Source organism: Ailuropoda melanoleuca, chromosome 17 (assembly GCF_002007445.2).
Source record: "Ailuropoda melanoleuca isolate Jingjing chromosome 17, ASM200744v2, whole genome shotgun sequence".
NCBI lineage: Eukaryota > Metazoa > Chordata > Mammalia > Carnivora > Ursidae > Ailuropoda > Ailuropoda melanoleuca.
In genome coordinates, this window is record NC_048234.1 from 20,785,925 (window position 1) to 20,804,858 (window position 18,934).

The 18,934-nt window shown below is 39.4% G+C and overlaps 1 protein-coding gene across 3 annotated transcripts in view; it reads left to right on the top strand.

Annotated features, from left to right (window-relative positions):
* Positions 1-1,595: 1,595 nt before the first annotated feature.
* Positions 1,596-18,934, top strand: part of RFX3 (regulatory factor X3) — a 275,646-nt gene continuing 258,307 nt past the window's right edge. For 2 of the 3 annotated variants that reach the window (XM_034647224.1, XM_002919098.4), the window contains exon 1: positions 1,596-1,839. The gene's annotated coding sequence lies outside the window, so the exon portion shown is untranslated. Of the gene's footprint in view, positions 1,840-2,087; positions 2,210-18,934 lie in introns of those variants that run through there. The other variant, XM_034647226.1, reaches the window with a different exon arrangement.

Consider the following 18,934-nt stretch of genomic DNA (forward strand, 5'->3'; position numbering starts at 1 on the left):
CGGACCTAATAGTGGCGCTGTGAGGATTAAATGAGATAATGTATGTAAAACACTAAGCACAATGTCTGGGGCAGCGCAAGCGCTCAGTAATGGTCACTATTATTATTTTAGCACTGGGAATTTGTCGGCCCAAATCCCTTATTTTGCAGGTGCAAAAATTAAGCCTCCAGAGAACTGACTTTCTTAGACTCTACTTCTAATGTTATTGTCTTGGATAAGCAGCTTAGCTGCCTGTGTTGGAGGTTTGGGGCACTGGCAGGGCCCAGGGGAATGTGCCTGCAGGACTCCTGCGTGCAGAGAATTGGACCAGTATGCTGGAACCGTGAGCTAGAAGCGGCTGGGCTCCACAGAGCCAGTTGTGTGCTAACAGCATCCATACTGAGGAAGCCATTCGTCTACACAGCCGGAAACAAGACCCTCAGATACCGCAGGTTGTCAATAGAGCCGAGGGTGAGGCCGGTAATAGTGGGCTGAGCTCAGATCCCGGTTCGGTCAGCTTTCAAGAGGCGAGAGCACCTTACTCTGGGGGAGTGGGGGTCAGAAACTAACGGGATGCTGTCTCAGGCAGGTGTGAGTTACCCCACCCCTCAGCGCCTTCCGCCGAGGGGCACCGCCAAGCATTCTCTCCTGCAGCGAGGACAGCCGCCCGCCCCGCCGGCAGGGAGGGAGCACCTCGCCTCTCGCTCCGGAGCAGGGGCCGGACGAGCTCGGGACCGGCCGTCCGCGCGCCACACCGCGGCGGGACAGCGGGAGGCGGCGCGCGGCCCCCACTCGCCCCGGGCTCGCCTGCTCTAAGATGGCGGCGGAGGCAGCTCGCTCACACCCCGCCGCCCGCGCTCCTCCAAAGTCGGGGCCGCAGGAGGCGGGAGCGGGCCGGAGCGCCGCGAGCAGGAGGGCGCGGGCTGCTCGGACCCTCCAGTACGGCGAGGGCCACGGACCTTTGAAGCGCCCACGCACGCTAGAAGCCAGGAGGCGGATGCAACTGGAAACACCTCCGGCGCCTCAGAAACGAAGGGAGGAAAAAAAAAAAAAAAAAAAAAAAAAAAANAAAAAAAAAAAAAAAAAAAAAGGAAAAAAAGAAAAAAAAAAGGCGAGCGAGCGGCGGCACATCCGGGACCCTCCGCCCGCCCCGCCCCGGAAATGATGTGCCAGGAGCGGGGGAGGAGATCGCTCTTCAAAGTGGATTCTTTCCCCGCCGTAGTTGGTTTCCCCACAAAGTGTCTGGAATAGCCTTCAACACCCTCTCTCCCGGGTTACTCGTTACCCTCTCGCGGCTCTGGGGCTTCTTTGCACAAAGCTGACTGCTGGAACTGGCAGCTCTCGCCTCGCAGAAAGTACCCCTCGCACCACGCCCTGCACTCCCCCAGCTGCCTCATCAGCGCGTGTAGTAAGCGTACCTCCGAGAGGACTCTTGGGTGACCTCAGCCCCTGTCAAACCTAAGCGCAGCTCTTCGGAGCCCGTCCTCGGAACCCCGCCTCGCACTCCCCGCGCCCCCCATCAAACCCGGCCCGGGTTCGGCGCTGTCCGTCACGGTGCCGAGCCCGCCCCTTCCGGCGGCTCGCCGGGCCCGCCTCCTCCCCTCTTCCCTCCCCACCCCTCCCCGTGCGAGTGTCTCCCTCTCCCTCTCGCTCCCTCTCTCTCTCTCCCTCTCTCTCTCTTTTGTGAGTTATAGCAACCGTTGCCTTGTGAATCAAGCGCCATAGTCACCGTAGTCCTGGCGACTGTTACCCATCAACAACAACTACTCCTCTCCTCCTCCTCCTCCTCTTCCTCCTCCTCCTCCCCACCACCACCATCTCCATCACCCACCAACAACACCACAATAATCCACAGCCAAGGTGAATATTCTTCGGTCTCTACATGTGTGTGGGAGCGTGTGGCTGCGTGTGAACGCGTGTGTCCGTGCGTGTGTGTGTCCGTGTGCGCGAGCCGAGTGTGGCTGTGCGGGGGTCTCACTCCTGACACCGGGGGCTGCCGCTGCGGCGCCGCCGCCGAGGGGCTCCGTGCCCCGGCTTGTTTACAATGGACCGAGCGCGCCGCGGCTGGCTCGGGGGTGTGGGCGCCGCGCCGCCCCGGCCCTCGGCGGCCGCGCTTCAGGGATGGAGCGGGAGCGCTGGGGGCTGCGAGCCGAGCGGGAGAGGGAGCCACAGTTCTCCGACGCGGATGGTGGAGCTCTCCCCTAGGTCTGGCTCAGAGGAGGAGGGTCAGGTGAAGAGATAAGGCTTGCTTTCTTTCTTCCTTTAATTTTCTTCTTTTCCAAAGCTGCTGGTTTCCTGCTTCTCTCCAAACCGAAATAGACAGCAGCGTGCCGGGGGGACCCAAGAGGTGGTGTTTTGTTGTTGTTGTTGTGCACTTGTGGGGCCTTGTTATGGGTTTTGTTATTTTTATCCTCGTACAACGGTGAACTTTTCCCACCGCCTATTCCCTTCATTTTTGCCCCTCTTTGCCTTGTGCTAAATGGGCTGCTCTGCTTTTGCCATCATCAGCCCCCCACCCCTTGCACACACATTGAAACCAGGGGCCTCTTCGCTGGGCTCTTTGGTGCCCTGGAAAAGAGATTTTTAAAACAAGTCTCTCTCCTCTCTCTTTCTCTCTTTTTTGGGGTGTGTGTGTGTGTGCGCGCGCGCGTGTGTGCTTGTGATTTAAACCAGATGCAGGGCATCTGTGATACTTGGGTTAGTAGTTATTGACAGTGCTTTATCCTTCATGTGGAGATGGGAGGGGTAGTAGTGAGGTTCCATTTCACTTTGATGAACCTCCTTCCCCACAGTGGAGTGTTAACAATTTTCATTGTGGTTAGACTTTGTGTGTGATAAATAGGGAAAGGGCATAAGGAAGCTTTGTGAGAACTCAGTCTACAACGTTATTTGCGACAGTTGTAGTACTTTAAAGAGTTTTTTTTTTTTCATCTTCTGTTCGTTTTCCTTTGAGAGTTGAAATTGAAGTCAAGTTGTTCATAAAGAATGTATGAAGCTTCTCAACTTGAAACGTGTGTGTATTTCACTTTCTTTGTGGTTGTTAAGATCTAGGCATGTGTGTACTTAACATATTCTTTTTTGTTTACTTTTTGGTTTACTTTGGACAGTGACTTAAACTTGCTGAGGAGAGAGAACTTTTTTCTTTTTAACTCTGTCTTTTAAAAATATATTTTTCTCTGTAGATTTGAATACTTATGTCCCAAGTAGTAGGGCTCTTGGCTAGAGGTAACCCAATTTTACAGATCCTGTAAATTTGTTCGTTTTTCAGCCTAACGTTTAATTAGTACATTATTGGTAAAGAGTTTGATAATGAATGTGTGCTAAAACAGATATAATGTGCTATTATATTTGCACATATCGAAGTTTCCAATTTGGAATTTTAAAATACGTATTTAAACAGTCTTCTTTCTCACAGCAAACACATATTGATTTACCTAACGGAGCAGCCTGTGAATAATGTGACAGTATTAATTATTCTTGAGATTGTCAGTGAGCAGGTTGGGTAATTGTAATGCCATTAAGGCTAATATTTTGTAAAGTAAGAGTTGGGGTTTTCAAAAAACTTTTCCTCTTTCGATTCATTTCCTTGTGATTGCTGTTTTGAGGATGAAAGAAGTCTTTCTCAGAGCACTCAAATTCTTTATATTTATTCCCCAACCTGGGTTCCATGCAAATCTCTAATACTAACTTGTATTTTTTTTTCTGTTCAGATGAGTGTCAAATGCCTGAACACTTTTGGATGGTGAAGCTCCTGGGTCCTATAAACTGTCTCTGAAGTTAATAGGAGTTTTGCTGTCTTGAGACAGTTTCAGACCTTATGCCATTTACATAATAGGTTTTCAGCTGAGTAGATTATATGCTTTAATGTTATGGTTTAATATTTTTATTTGCAGTGTCCAGGAACTTTTTTGAGGCATTTCACTCATTTACAGTTATCTCAAGTTTTCCAAAATTTAGATTTTTCATTCACAAGTTGATCTGAGAACAGAACTTAAATTGAATTCTATTACTCATTTTTAAAAGCACATAGGTGGTATAAAAGTTGCTGTTAGAGATGCTTTGGGCTCAAGTATGTCAGTGTTATTCATATGGATTGAGTAAATAATCACCAGAAATACTAACATAATGATAAATTTTAAAATTTAACACAAGGATGAATACGTAGCATTTAGTTCTTTCTGTGATATTTTTCCTAGGAAGAACTATGTTATGTATTGGCGTTCTCCTGTGTTTTCAGTTTTCAGACTAATTAAAATCTGTGAAAGTGCCATGCTTTAAAACAAAAAGTATGAAGTAGGAGTTACTTATAATTTGTTTTGAATAGCTAAATATCTGTGATTCATTGTATGCCATAATGCCTATCTGAATCTTTTGAGATTGTTTTGCCTATGAATTTCACTAAATGGTGTAGGTATATTTATGTAGTACATTTACATGCATAAGATAGTATACTAAAATGCATTCCTAAAGTGCATCATTCTACAATGTTTCATTATATGTGGTAGTTATGCCTAATTGGAAAAATAACAGTATTTCTGTAGTATTCAGATAATCTCGTACTCAGGTACTCACAAAAGGCTCATAGTTTATAAATTTAACATCCTTTAAACCTAAACAAATATTTTGTACCTTAAACAAAATCAGTGTGGTAAACTTTTTACCATTAGAAAATTAGCAGTTAAAAAATGAATGAATCATTAGTCAAGATAGATTCAATGTATTATGTAAATGATGATATGTTACTTTTTGATAACATTGTTTATTCTTGAGAAAGCTGATGTGAGTGCTTTTCTCTAAATTTCCAACTTAAGAAATTAGTAGATGGAGTATGATTTTGCTGTTCAAATTTTAAAGTGTAAGAGTGTGTATGTGTGTGTGTGTGTGTGTGTGTCTGTTTAAAAGGGTGAATGTAGCATCATGTGTATGACAAGAGTTAAAAAAATTCTTTCCTGAACAGGCTAATGGGAATGTTACTTTGTTCTTGGCATATATAGTGAGACTGTGTTACAAGGAATGAGAATACCAAAGAAGTAAGCTTTTAAATTGTGAAGAGTCTTCAAGGAAGTAAACCTTTAAATTAAAAAGAGTCTGCTGGTTGTTTGTTTTTATGCTGAACATTAGAGAAAAATATTCTATTTCCAGTTACTTAAAAGAAAAAACAAAACAACTTAGTTTCCCTAATGGAGTCATTTCCTTTAACTGTTGGATATAGATTCCCAGTGGCCATGGCAAAACAGATTTTAAATGCCTCTCTGTTCACAGGTGCATAGTGTTCCCATATTTTGGAAATCCAAGATTAAGTGGATTTGACTAAATCTAGCTTGTTAGGGACAGATGGCTGCTTTAAACAGGTGTCACTTTCATTTCTAGTGCATTGTGTTGGGACTTCCAGTGGTTCACAAAAGGGCTGTCTGAAGCAGGTGGCATCCTTTGCTTTTGTCCTTAGTAAAATATACTTTTGGAGTTAATTATTTTACTAGGAAGTTGTTTTTATTTTTTTAAGTAGAAGTTTTGAACTCTTCAAATTAAGATTCATAATTAACATAACTTTTATTTCTGATTATTCTATTTTTAAGCTGTATAAGCTGCGAACCCTTTCATAAAACACTTAAAAAATCTTAAAAGTAGTGTGAAATTCCATTTGAATCCAGAAAAAGTACTCAGGAGCACTTTACCAATCAGTCAAAATTATCTGAAGCAAAAAGCCAAGGAAGATTAAAATAAAGTGAAATTTGATTAACATGACACCTAATTTTGGCCATACCATCCTTAAGGAATTTTTTTTGACAGCATTCTTTTAATTTGAATGATAAGCGTTGGAAGCCAGTATTGTTTTTGTTCATTATTTTAAATATTTTCAAATTAAAACATTTTTCTGACCTACTTCAGTTGTTACTATGACATTTTTAGTGGTCTTTTTAAGTGAAAATTGTTTTTAAGCATTAATGTTTAAAAATATGTACCGGAGTAAATAAAAGAGTATCAACCTATTGATTTCTAAGGTTCATCTTTACTTTGGTTCTCTCCTTTTTTGTGGGAATTTTATACATCTTAGAACAGATGCACCAGAGGGTGCTGTGCTGTTTGCAACATGAGATTATCATCACTAAAAATGTGAACTGATTAGAACTTTTATTTAAAGAAAAAGTGTTAATTATATATGCATTCAAGCATCTAATAGCTTTATTTCTGTTGAGTTTAAATTTAATACGCAGTCTTAATTGGCAGTTTTGTACCAAAGCCTGTCTCTGTACTGGTATAATATATATTAGCACAACATAAAATAATATCCAGCTTGATACTTTGGCATAGTTTGAATGTCAGCATTCATCCTTTAGGTATATACATTGATTGTCTCCCTACGCAGATATGTCAATCTCTGTTTCAAAAATTTAGGTTAACCTGAGAATCCTACTATTTCGACAGTATGGCTCTGTACTCCATAGATTGGGTATTGTTGGCACATAACAATATATTGTATATTCTTAAAATGTTTTTATATGGTATAATTAATGATATGCTTTTATAGTATGATTTTTTAAAACTACCTCAAAAGTATAAGTGGTAATAATAGTTGTCAGGCTAATTAAATCAACAATAATAATATTAAAAAATCGTCTGGAGAATTCAGTCCCCACTTGACGCTGTTGGAGCAGTCTTGTTTGACTATTAACTTTGGTTTTATTACCTGAAAAGTTTTAGAATCTTTGCCTCACTCTGTGCCATATACTTCCAAACTAGAAATGGTTGGATATTGTTTTCTGTATCTGAGTATTTGTTGAGTGTGATTTTTTATGGAGAAGCATTGAATCCAATCTCTTGGGCTCCTCTTGCATCATTGACTTTCCTCCTTCGGCAGGATATACTCTAAAAGACAAATACTGAAACAGTGGTAGTCAGTGTCTTTCTCAAGTAAGATTAGAAAGATACAGTTATATAAGTTTTTTTTCCTCCAGATAACAGATTTATGGATTGATCTATACTATTATCCCACGTTTAACTACAACCAGCAGAATGTGATATTTTTTATAAGTCCCTTTACAAGACCTAGTACTTCATGCGTTGGAATGTCACGAGTCGGAGATATCAGAGAATAACTGTTTTTAAACACTAGTTTTGTTAAAATAGGTGAGGCATTTTTCTTTTACAGTGTGGTCTTACAGTTTACCAGTTCGTTTCTGCCATTAAGATTTTTAAAGTATATGAGATTGTTTTAACACCTTTGTATTTGAAGTTTTATATTTCATATCAAGGTACAGGAGGTACTTAATGAAAATAAATCAGTTAAAAATGAGAATATATTTCGAGTACCAAATAGGTATATGTTTTGTCATTTAAATGGAGTGATGGGATAAGGATATTGGTTAAGAACACAGGCTTTAGGGTCAGGTTTCAGATGATCTTACTAGCTGTGGGGCCTTGGACAAGTTACTGAGCTTAACTTAGCCTCAGTTTTCTCGTCTGAGAAATAAGATCAACGTTACCTGCCCTACAGGGTTTTGTGCTTTGCTCAGTATTTTATACTGAATACATGATCAATACATGTTGATTCTTACTATGAGAGACTACTGAGAAGATACCTTTTTAAATCTTTTTGCCATCTAAGAGTTCTTTTAAAATGTTTCTGATTATCTCCTCAGTGGGCCCTAAATTTTGAAAGATACTGCCCAGTAATCTACACTCATTAAATAACTAATCTCTCCTCCCCTACCTTTAAAAATAAAGACGTGAAGCTATTTAGATTACTGTGAAATTTAGATTACTATTTGATAACCAGTCTTGTTATTACACTGAATTAATAGCATGTTAGCCCAAAGTAATGTTTTAGTTTTACTCTGCAGCCCTATTATAATGGCATTCTTTTACTGCATTTGGACAAGTCTCCTGGTCCAGGGAATCTCAGACTGAGAACTCATAATGCAACATTTCATAAACTCTTACAATTCCTCTTGTCCATTTTGTTGTACAATTTATATTTTCCTTTTCACATCTGTTATACATGAATTCATTTGAAAACATTTTGTGCCTTTTTTATAGACTTTATGTAAAATGTAGTCTTTAATATATAATGGCAATAAGTAGCTCTATAAAGACAAGTTCATTGAGGAATTATTCTACAGTTTTATAATGCACTGCTGAGAATTGTTATTATGAGTAGAAAAATGTGTGAGGTCACCACTTGTATACCTGTAGCAGTAAGTAATTTTGGAATAATTTGCCAACCCCGATCTTGAGGTATAGAGTAACCTTGGAATGTCATGCAGTAAAACATAATGTGAAATTAGAGAGGAAAAATGTCATCTTGGTGCTCTTTCTTTGGCTCTTGAAGATGTTTAAAGAAACAGTTGGCTGCTTTACTGTCTCTAACGTTGCTATCTAGTAATTTGCTATATATCTTTTCTTCTAAGCATTTTGACTGAGAATGATTTTTTTAATCCATTTTAGAGAGATCTAGATTAGCTAGTCCTGATCTTTCTCAAACTGGAATGTGATTTATATATCCCAGTTGAAAGTCGACTCAAAACCGCGGGTCATCTTTTTTCCCGAAGCATCGTGTAACGCTCGGCTTTCCTGCCTGTCTCTCTCATCTTACCTGTTCTCGTTCTCCCCACTCCTGCTAAGTGTTTAATTATATGATTCCTTTTACATTATTTTTATAGACAATTAGTCCCAATATATGAAGTAGCAGGCTCTCAGCTCAGCCATCTCCTCCGCTGCTTTTTTCCCAGTGAATTTCACACCCATTGGAAAAGGAACTTTTGGGGAAAAAGCCAGGGACCGTGACTTAGATGGCAAGGTTATACCATCATTATTTTCTTACAGGTTCTATCTGTCTGACTGCCCTCTTGAACAAATATGTATCCTTGTTCCATGAATGATGTAACCTGCGCACAATTTTGCTCCAGGAGGCTCCTGTCCTAGTCCTGGCTAGGTACTTGCCTCTGGCTAAGCTCTTTAGTTTAAATCTCTCGTCTAGCCCCAAAATATTATGTTTGCACATCACATATGTCTGCCCATTGCTGACTCTTAATCCCTACATAATTCTTTCTCACTACTTTTATTAGACACTGTAATACCCGGTCAGTACTGCTTGCCTTTGCTTTGCTCGGCCAGGACGACCAGAGGTTCTTGATCCTTCCTATCGAGGCAAAAATGGGGACGGACTAGTAGGAGCTGAGCCCAGGAAAACTAAGAGTGAGGCAGTCATCTGAAAATGAAAGTGCATTAGCTGGTGAGAGGAGACAGATCCATGGGATAGGAATGTGGATGGAGAGAGGAGCGAGCAAAGGGGGATGACAGAAACAAGAGTCTTCAAAAGTGCAGGACAGAAGAGAGAACCCAGGTCTGTTTAGGGACTCACTGTACCACTAACTGTAAAACCTTAGGCTGCTCACTTCAACCCTCCAGGTCTCAGTTTCTCTGTCTATAAAATGAAACAATAGGGCTCTGTGATCTCTCAAGCCCTCTGAGCACGAATAGTCTAGGATTCCATGGCAAGATTGGCACTGGAAAAAAACATGATGATAACAGGGAGCCGGGAATTGGTGTTTCCTTGACCAATGGACTGAGAGGCTGGCGTTTTGCTTGCCTATTCTTTCTTCTGCTAAGAACAACAGAGAAGGAAAACCCAGAGCCTGGGTCAAGCATAATGGCCATACCTACGTCACAGTCTCAGAAGGTCCCACCATTTCAGTGGCCCCCATAGGGAGCTGTGGCCAAGTGCCCTGGTTTGCTCACCCACATAGAATTAGCTGAGCCTCACAGCTTGAGCTCCTGCCGAGCCAGCTCCTCTATGTCTGTGTGCCAGACAAGTGTCTGACAGTTGGGGCTCCTGCCTGTTGCTCACCAATGAGATATTTAAAACTGGACATAATTTCCCAAGTCTGTGGATAGGCAGTGTGACGGAGGGAGAGAGAGGGAAGGAGGGAGGGAGGAGAGGGGATAGCATGAGCTCTCTCATCAGAGGCAGTAAAAATTTAGGTTTCTGTTTATCTCATTTTTCAACATTTCTCCCCCAGTTATTATAGCCTTGACTTTTTCTTTTCTTCACGCTATTCAGCTGCTTTTGAAAAGAGCTAAAGTCCTGTCAAGGGGTCTGGGCAAGTGCCTTTGGATTGCTTTGGGGCCCTGCTCTGGGAAACATTCCCCTCATCTACACTCAGTCGTATTCTCTGCTGTTTTTCCGTTAGTGATACTTACTGCTTTCTTCCCCTGAATATTGTTAATACTTAAATAAGCATTCTTTTTATTCAGGTTTGGTGGCAGAAAAAATATTGTGTCTTTTGGTCAAGAAGTATGCCTTTTCGTATAATTTTACTTTAATGTCAATTTGGCAACTAGACTTCAAGATTTTAGAGCATCGCAGACTGCAGACGGAAGCATAGTTTGCATTAGTTCAAGATAACTCTTAGGTTCTGCTGTATCTCACCTCTTTTACCGATCTAATAAGTGTACAGAAGATTAATAGATTGTAATTATTGTTGCTTTTAAAACTATTTTTGAACGATTGTTTTTTATTGATTTATATAAACATATTCAAGTGTCTGAACCGTGTCCAGGTTCCAACACTTGATAGCTTTTCGTAATTTCAAATGTCATGACTATCATTCTTAAAAATGTATCAATCAACATAGTTTATTTTAATATGCAAAACCATTTTAGAAAGTCCTCGCTTATCACTTGTTTCTTTCTTCTATGCTTTAGTTGCGGGACGGTGGGTGAGGAAGGTTCCTGGAGAGGCAGGAAGAAGAGATACATTTAGAAATCATATCCTGTTTTCATTGTTAAATACTAGTGTACTACATACTTACCCAGCCCTTTTTTCCGGACTGTGAAGTTTTGGTGGGAGTGGGGTTTGAGGTGGGAACTGTGGACATGGGGAGGGGGAGACAGAAGTGACTCAGGTTTTCCAGTGTTTCTTCCACTTCTCTTTGCTTTTCAGCTGTCGTGTTGTGCAGAGTATACGTACTTTTGTGAGCACAGGGTCTTATTACTTTCTATTTATCAGTGATCCTTTTCTCCTTAAAGACTGCCTCTATCTGTATGTCTATCCCTTGTGCATTAGTAGATGTGCAATCATCTTCTTCTAGGGAGCCTATATTGTGATTTGGTCATGCACAGGTTTTTAGGAAGATAGGCATAAAAGAAAGGAGTATTGCAAAAATCTGGTTTGTGTGCCAGATAATGGAAATGACGTTTCCGATCCAACTCTCCACATTTTGCTTTGGGTAGATTGTTTTGTGAGTGTATTTTTTGCAATAGAGCCTAGGTTGTCCCCCTCCTCCTATTTAGGCTGACATTTTAAAGAACCAAAGAGTATAATCTGTCACATCAGGCTTTTGCTGATTGGCATCTGATTATGTCTGATGACAGTCTTGGAGGTGAGTTTTAACGAAGTGTCAGTGTAAAGGTCATTAATAAAAAAACACATGAAAAGATACTATTCTAGTGGTCTTAAAATCACTTTTACCATTTTAAATGTACAGTATGTGTTTTGATGTGGCATAATGAAAACCCAACAGGATAAACTAACACAGGCACAGATGAAGCTAGAATTCTTTGCTTTATAACAAGGCCATATTGCATGCTTCTAAGTGACATTTTAAAACATTTTGTTTAAAAAGTCATTTTATAGTTTTAGGGTGTACATACATTAAGAAAAATAGAATTTAGCTTATATGTTGTGTTTTGTGTATATGTGTGTTTGTGTGTGTGTAGGTCTTTAGAAAGTCGTTTTAATGTATGTTTTGCTGGTGTTTCAGAACTTCTGTCAGTACTACATTTGCTCACTAGTTTTTGCATTATATGTATCTTGTAACAGTATTAGGAACCACTCTAGTGCTGTTCTCTTGAGGCAAAGAAAATTGAGGGAAATATTTGACTTAAGTTCTTTGAATGACCCTTGTGTGATTTGGGGAACAACTTTTAATAGTGCTGCACATTTTATGATGATTTTTAGAGGCTACCTTTAGTTAACAAAGGCCATAAATGCTGAAGTTGAATTCATTATAGTTAAAGACAAAAATTGTAATTCATTCCAATTATAGTAGATTAAGATATTATACTGCTGGATCAACATTTGATCTGTTCCTTTATTTTTAGAAGTCTGCCGAGTTTTGAAATTTAAAACCTTTTAAATAACGTTGAATGAGTAGCGCTCTATAATAGATGTGGATTTATGTTTCAGCAAAGGTTTGAGAGCCATATGGCTTAGAAGTGAGGTGGGATTTTGTTTCTGAAATTGGAAGGTGATGCATTTTAATATTTTGCTTGGGTTAGACTCTCTTGAGCATTCATTAGTTTTGATAGAAATGCAAGTGACCGGGGACTGGAGATGTAGATCAGAGTATTGGTGAGAGGAGCTCCTTGTAGCCATCCTGAAACTTCACTCACCTCCAGTCCTGATGCCCTGGATAAACTTTGACATAAAAGCTTCTTTCTTGGATAATATAAGTTTCTTATTCTGTTGTGTTTTTGTTAATTTTCATTACTGTCTGGAATTTCCCAATCCCACAGCACAGTCTTGTGACGCATTATACGTGGGCTTTAGAAGTTCCAGTTTACCTTTTGGCTTATAAGCCTTAGAAAGAACGCCAGGAGATTCCACTCCATGCCCAGAACACCACCTTGATCTGAAGGAATAGGGTAAGAATGAGGGTGAATCAGGTAAATCTAAAATTTGATTCAAAAGCATGCTAGCAGAGGCCTCAGGTGATTGGGTACATTTGTCTGTAAGCTTGTAGTTCTATGCCGTTGCCCTTTAGCTTTATTTTTGGATGAGGAATTAAAAGATTTATATCAGTTTGTATTTAGTGCCTGTACTATTTTGGTTAATTTAGGAATCCTGAAGACTCAGGTTTTCTTTGGGTTTTAAGGAGTATTTTGAAAGAAAAGAGAGAAATAAGATTTTAGACCAAAATTACATATTCCCAGCTGTGTGGAAATATTTCTTAAGGTTTCAAGTTGTCGAGGGCTACAGAAATGACAGAGATGAGATTTGGGATTCAAAAAGGACAAAAAGGAGATATTGAAAATGTAGTTAGATGAAATTAGTGGAGAATTTTAAAATAGAAATAAAAATAAAGTGGGTAAATCAGAGTTTGATTGGCGAGATTATTTGTTGGATGAACATTGTTTTTGCTTTACTGTGATTTTGACTAATAGGGGATGCTTGTACTTTGAAAATATTTATAGTATTTTGTTGAAAATATTTGTAATGAGGCTGTGGGACCTTTGACTGTTATTGTTTGGATTTAACTTTTACTTAATGTTTTATATAGAAAAGCATTAAGTTGAGATGTTGCTTCGGAGTTTCCTTGTGTTATTTTATTATTACAAAGTTTTATAATAGTAGTATATGAAATATACAAAATTAATCAATGGGAATCTCATTAGCTTATCTGGTATCTAAAACAGTTTACATTTGGGAAGCCAATATATAGTGGCAAGCTGTATACCAGGGGTGCCTGCGTGGCTCAGTGGGTTAAGCATCTGCCTTCAGCTCAGCTCATGATCCCAGGGTCCTGGGATCGAGTCCCGGATTGGGCTCCCTGCTCAGCGGGGAATCTGCTTCTCCCTCTGCCTGCTGCTCTCCCCTCCACCCCCCCATGCACTCACTGGTGCTCTCTCTCTCACTTGTCTTGCTCTATCTCAAATAAATAAAACTGTATACTAAAAATGTATATATTCTTAAAACTTCCTTATTTTGGAACTTTAAAAACTTACATTGAAGTAGAGAGAACAGTATAATGAACCCCCACATGCCGAACACATATTTAACAATTAATACCTTCTATTCTTACAGCTATATAATTTGAAATATTTGTTCATTGAAATAAACTTGAACCCTGCCTTATTCTGTGTTTCTCTGAAAACTGTAATGGTAAGAAAGACTCAGTGGAGGCTTGAAACAGCACTTACATTCTGTTTCAGACAGAACAGTTAAGAGTGATTGACCTTCATCAATCCTCATGTCGTTTCTTCTCAGAATAACATTTCTAAATCAGGAAGTTTGTTCTCAGTTATTTGCTTAATAATTCCAGGCTCTCCTACTGGAAATCTGACCTGTCATTATAAAGGGAGTGAGCACAAGGACAGCAGCTTGTGTTTGCAGGACACAGGAAGACCGCTGTGTGAGGTGCATCTCTCAGAGGTAGAATGGTGTTAATCTTCTGGACCCTCTTCTCGTAAACTGTGTGTAGGTAGATTTGGAGGAACTGTCAGAGGCATTTTGTAAGTTGCACAGGGAAGAGAACCAACTGCTAAGATACTCCCTTCAAAGTTAGCAGCTCCGTTATGGACATAATGGAATATAAAGGAAGAGACATCCATTGGCTAGAGCTAATATACTGGTTAACTTAGGCCACCATTCAAAGCAGTTTAATGTCTTCTGATTCACTGCCTCAGGGAATGAGGAGGGTTCCTTAGTTTATTTGACTGAGGTCAGGTATGAGAGAAGCTTATTTTCTAATGCTAGAGTCTATAGCAAAAAAACAAAATCCATTATTCATGTTGGAAATTATTCTGTAATGAGCAGACTAATATGTATAACAAACAATGATTAATGGCATTTTAATAAACAACACAAAATGTAGACCTAAATCTCTTTATTTGAAAGCTGATGTTTTCGTTTTGTTTAAATTTAATTAAATGAATAAGGCATGAAGAAGTAAATTCATTACATTAAGTAAGGCCTGCATTTTTTTGGTTATGTAACTTTAATTGCTAAACTTCTCTCTGATCCAAAAGGTTCTATAGAGGGGCACCGGCGTGGCTCAGTTGGTTAAGCATCCAACTCTTGATTTCTGCTTAGGTCATGGTGTCAGGGTTGTAAGATTGAGCCCAGCATTGGGCTCTGTGCTGGGTGTGGAGCCTGCTTAAGATTCCTTCTTTCCCTCTCCCTCTGCCCTCCCCCTCTTTTTCTTCCTTCTCTTTGAAGAAGAAAGGTTCCATAGAAACGTATGTGACTTAATACAATATATTGGCAGTCTTTTAAAATATTTCTGCTCCAGGTGACTACTAGCCAGTCAGAATGGTAACGTGATATAAAACATCCCAAGTGGTGCACTAATTAAATGATCTTATCCCATAACTAAACTACCATTTCTTTTCTCAGAGGGTTATAGTTAATTCTTTCTGCCATTAAGAAACATCTTAAGTTATAGATTCTAGTAACATTTAAATTATTAGGTTCTCATATATTTAAGCTTTCCAAAAGTAGATAGAAGGTGTGATATACCAGAGAATGCCAGTTACAAAGCTTAATCAGCCAGTGTTTGAATGAAACAGACGTAACCCTGCAAAACTAATGATGGAGTGCATGTTAATTTCACTCGTACTTACACAGATTTTATTATGAATTTAATGCAACATCAGTGTAAACATTATTTGTAATAACGCTTTCTGTGCTTTTTAGATACCTCAGAATCAAAGTATAATTTTATTTGGCTTTTTATTATTTTACATTCAATATAGTGTCAGTAAAAGCACTGGTAATTTTATTCTGGTGTTTAAAAGTTTTTTAAAAATGTGATTACTCCATTTATGTCCTAGACGTAATTTAAAAATCAGCCATTTCTAATGTGAAAAATGTAATATTGGTCCACTTGCTCTATATTGGAGTAACTCCCCAAGAGCAAACAACTTAATATTCTAATTTGGAAGAACACCATGTACAGAAAAGCTTTATCCAAGAATTGTTATTTCAGAACTTGACCCTGTTAAGCTTTTGGGTGTGGAGCTGGAGCCTCAAACCCCCTATGATAAGTGTCTTCCTCCTTTGGGCTCAACTTCAGCCTCTCTCCCTGTTTCTGCTGAACTATTCTCCTTCCTTGTTCTTCTGTCCCTCTAGTATGTCTGGCTCTGCACAGCTGACCAAAGGGGGCATCCAGGGTGCTTAGAGGAGAGATTCAAGTGGTAAAACAGTCTGTCACTAGAGCTACGCACATGCTTCCAAATGGCACAAATATGTGGGATTCCAGTAGACATAATTAGGATGCTTTATTTTAGAATCAGAATTTTTAAGTTGGAACAGACTTTAGAGGTTATGTAGGCCGACCCCCCCCCCCGTGCTCCACGTTTATTTTATCTTTTTGTAGGAAAAGCAAATTAAAGTTTTATCATCCTGTAAGGTTTGAATAAATATCTTACTTTTTTATTATTTCCAACTGTAAGTTTTGGCATACAGATCATTCTTTAGTTGCTTTGTTTTAGAACGACATAGAAATCAAATTTTAAAATATTTTTCAAATCATAAATAGGCCGTATATTAAGGGGAAATACCGTATTTGCTGGATTTTTAAAAACAGAATGTTATATATGCTTGGATTTCTCCGTACTGGGTGTTAGTGATGTATGTCCTCATCAGTGTATTCGTGTAAATAATTCTCACACTGGGCTTGCGCCTCTACTTTTTTTGGTGAGGTGGTACTAATCATTCTAAAGATCATTGTAAAAACCCGGCGAATTATTAATTTTAATAACTGAAACATTTGTTCCTGTAGGTCACTCATATAGAACAAAAGTAAAATGTTGGCAGCTGATGTCAGGGGTACAAGCTGAGACTTGCCCGGCTGGGCTTTAAAGGTGTTGCAGTGCTCAGTAAGAGAACCAGCAGAATGAGAATGTGAAGGGACTGCCCTTTATTCCATAGCAACCAGAAGCGGCAGCAGCAGTCATGCTATTGTATGACTTCCTATTTCCTTAATCTGAATTTTTGGAAGGATATGTTGTTTACTGATTAATAGTAGGAGACTGGCAGGAATAAGTAATTACCAAGATTTTGTCTTATTTTATCGTGTGTGTGGTGTAAGTAAATCTGAGCTCACACTTGAACGTAGTTTTGGTGTCCTATTTTGTGATAAAGATGCACAATCTGACTGCTAACCCAGTTAATCATTGAAACCATCCATCCTAGAGAGACCAATAAAATGACAACTTAACTTTCTAGCAGCAACCTGATGCTCTTACCAGCCTCATTTGTGGTACCAAATCTGAAAGGATACATTTATATAAAACAGGAGTAGGTTTCCTATAGGGGAAAACCATTTGTCATTTGCTCTTAACAAGGTAAGTCCCCATGGACAAACCTTTCTTGTAAAACTGTTCCCTTTGGATTTATCTTCACCTTCAATAAAAAGAGATATGATAAACAAAGGTATGATGAAATATTAGTTAGCTCTTGCATTTTTGCCTAAGAGTTCCTCATTCTTAGTCTTTATAATTTCTTTTTTTTAATTTAATGTGTGGTTTCATCTGAGTTGAGAGACTCAGAATACAATGCATTAAATTGAATTTGCTTTATAGTAAATGAAGAAAAGGGTTTTTTGCGGGGGGTGGAGATCTAAATCATTTACTTTAGAGTGAACTGGATTCCTGATCTGCCAACGTACCTACTGGTTGGGAGGAAAACTACAAATATTTAGAGTGTAATTCAGATGAAAAGAGAGTGCTAGATTCTTGGAAGTCTTAAACTGAAGCTTGAATGTAGAGATTCAGTTACTGTAGTACGTAAATACTAGGCTGCTGTGTCTGTTGGCTATAAAGAGGAAGAATCTAAAACACGGAATATATTCTTAATATTTTATGAATTTGTAATCTGGATAAAATTTTTACTGGAAGTGGCTCTAAATTTGGATAGAATCCTCTAAAAAGAAGGTGCTTGGGATGTTTTCAAGTAGCCCAGAGTTTTATGTTTCTTCGGGTCAGTATATTTTAGGGTTCCTCATTGCCTACACTGCAAAACCATTTATTCACTGAGTGCCTTGAAGCCATGATCGTGCCGTTAGGAAGCTTATGGTCCAGTGTACATCCTCACACTCAACACTCGGCTCTGTAGCTTCTCTTTCCTGGCCCCGGCTGGTGTGTGGGTGTTGCGTAATTGGATAGGAGCGGGAGCTTCAGAATGCACAGTCCTGGGTTTGAATTTCAGCTCTGCTACTGATGCGTAGTTTCAGCTTAGGCAGATTACTCAAACTGTGTGAAATAGGGCTAATAAGATCCACCTTCAAAGATTGTTCTAAAGATTCCACCGTAGGACACAGGCACGCGGCACTGCGTCTGACACGTCCGTGCTCAGTACGTGGCAGCAGTTGCTGCTACCCCCCCTACGGTCACCTGGATTCTGCCTGGTCATTTCTGTATAACTTAAGTCTAGTCCTTTATTCTGCTTAGAATAGGTTTCCCACCTGAGTTAAATTCATCTTTCCAAAAATAGAGTGGTTCCTAACTTGATGAGTTCACTTCTACTGAATGTCTTACCCTGCTACTGATTGGGAATTGTGATTTATATTTTTATTATAAATAGTTGATCTTTCCAAATTGTAAGCTTCCTGAAGGCAGAGGACTACACGGTAGTTTCTTTAACTCAGCACAAAACCCAATGTCATTTCCTAGTAGAAGTAATCAGTGAGTGATTATTAAACCTCAGATTATCTTCATCTTTAATCAAATTAGAGAAAACAGGCTTAACCATTTAATGATTTTGTCTAGCCCTGATTTTATAATGACCAGAGCAATGCATTTTTTTTTTAAATTCCAAGTGGATTTGTTTCCTATTTTTTAGAAATGGATTTAATGGCATAAATTAATGAATTTTGGATATTTCTACAAATGCAGCATCATCTTATAGTAGATTTCGGCTGACCTTCAGTCTCTTTTTCTTTTACCTTTTCAAAGTGTGTATATATGAATTTCATTCTTGTACGTGTGTGTGTGTATGAAATTTTAGACTTGCTTGGGATTTCCTTAGTGTCTGGTAAAACCAATTTCTTAGTTTCAGAAGTTGGTGAGTGGCTTTTAGGATCCAGTACCTTCTTCCTTTTTTCTGGTTGTGGCAGGGCCTGGGAATTCCTAATGCTGCTTGTTATGGGAGAAATGTGGTGGGGGGGCATTATGAGAACTTTGTATTTTGGGGGGGCTACTTAGAATACCCCAAACCTCTTGAGTTTAACCTTTT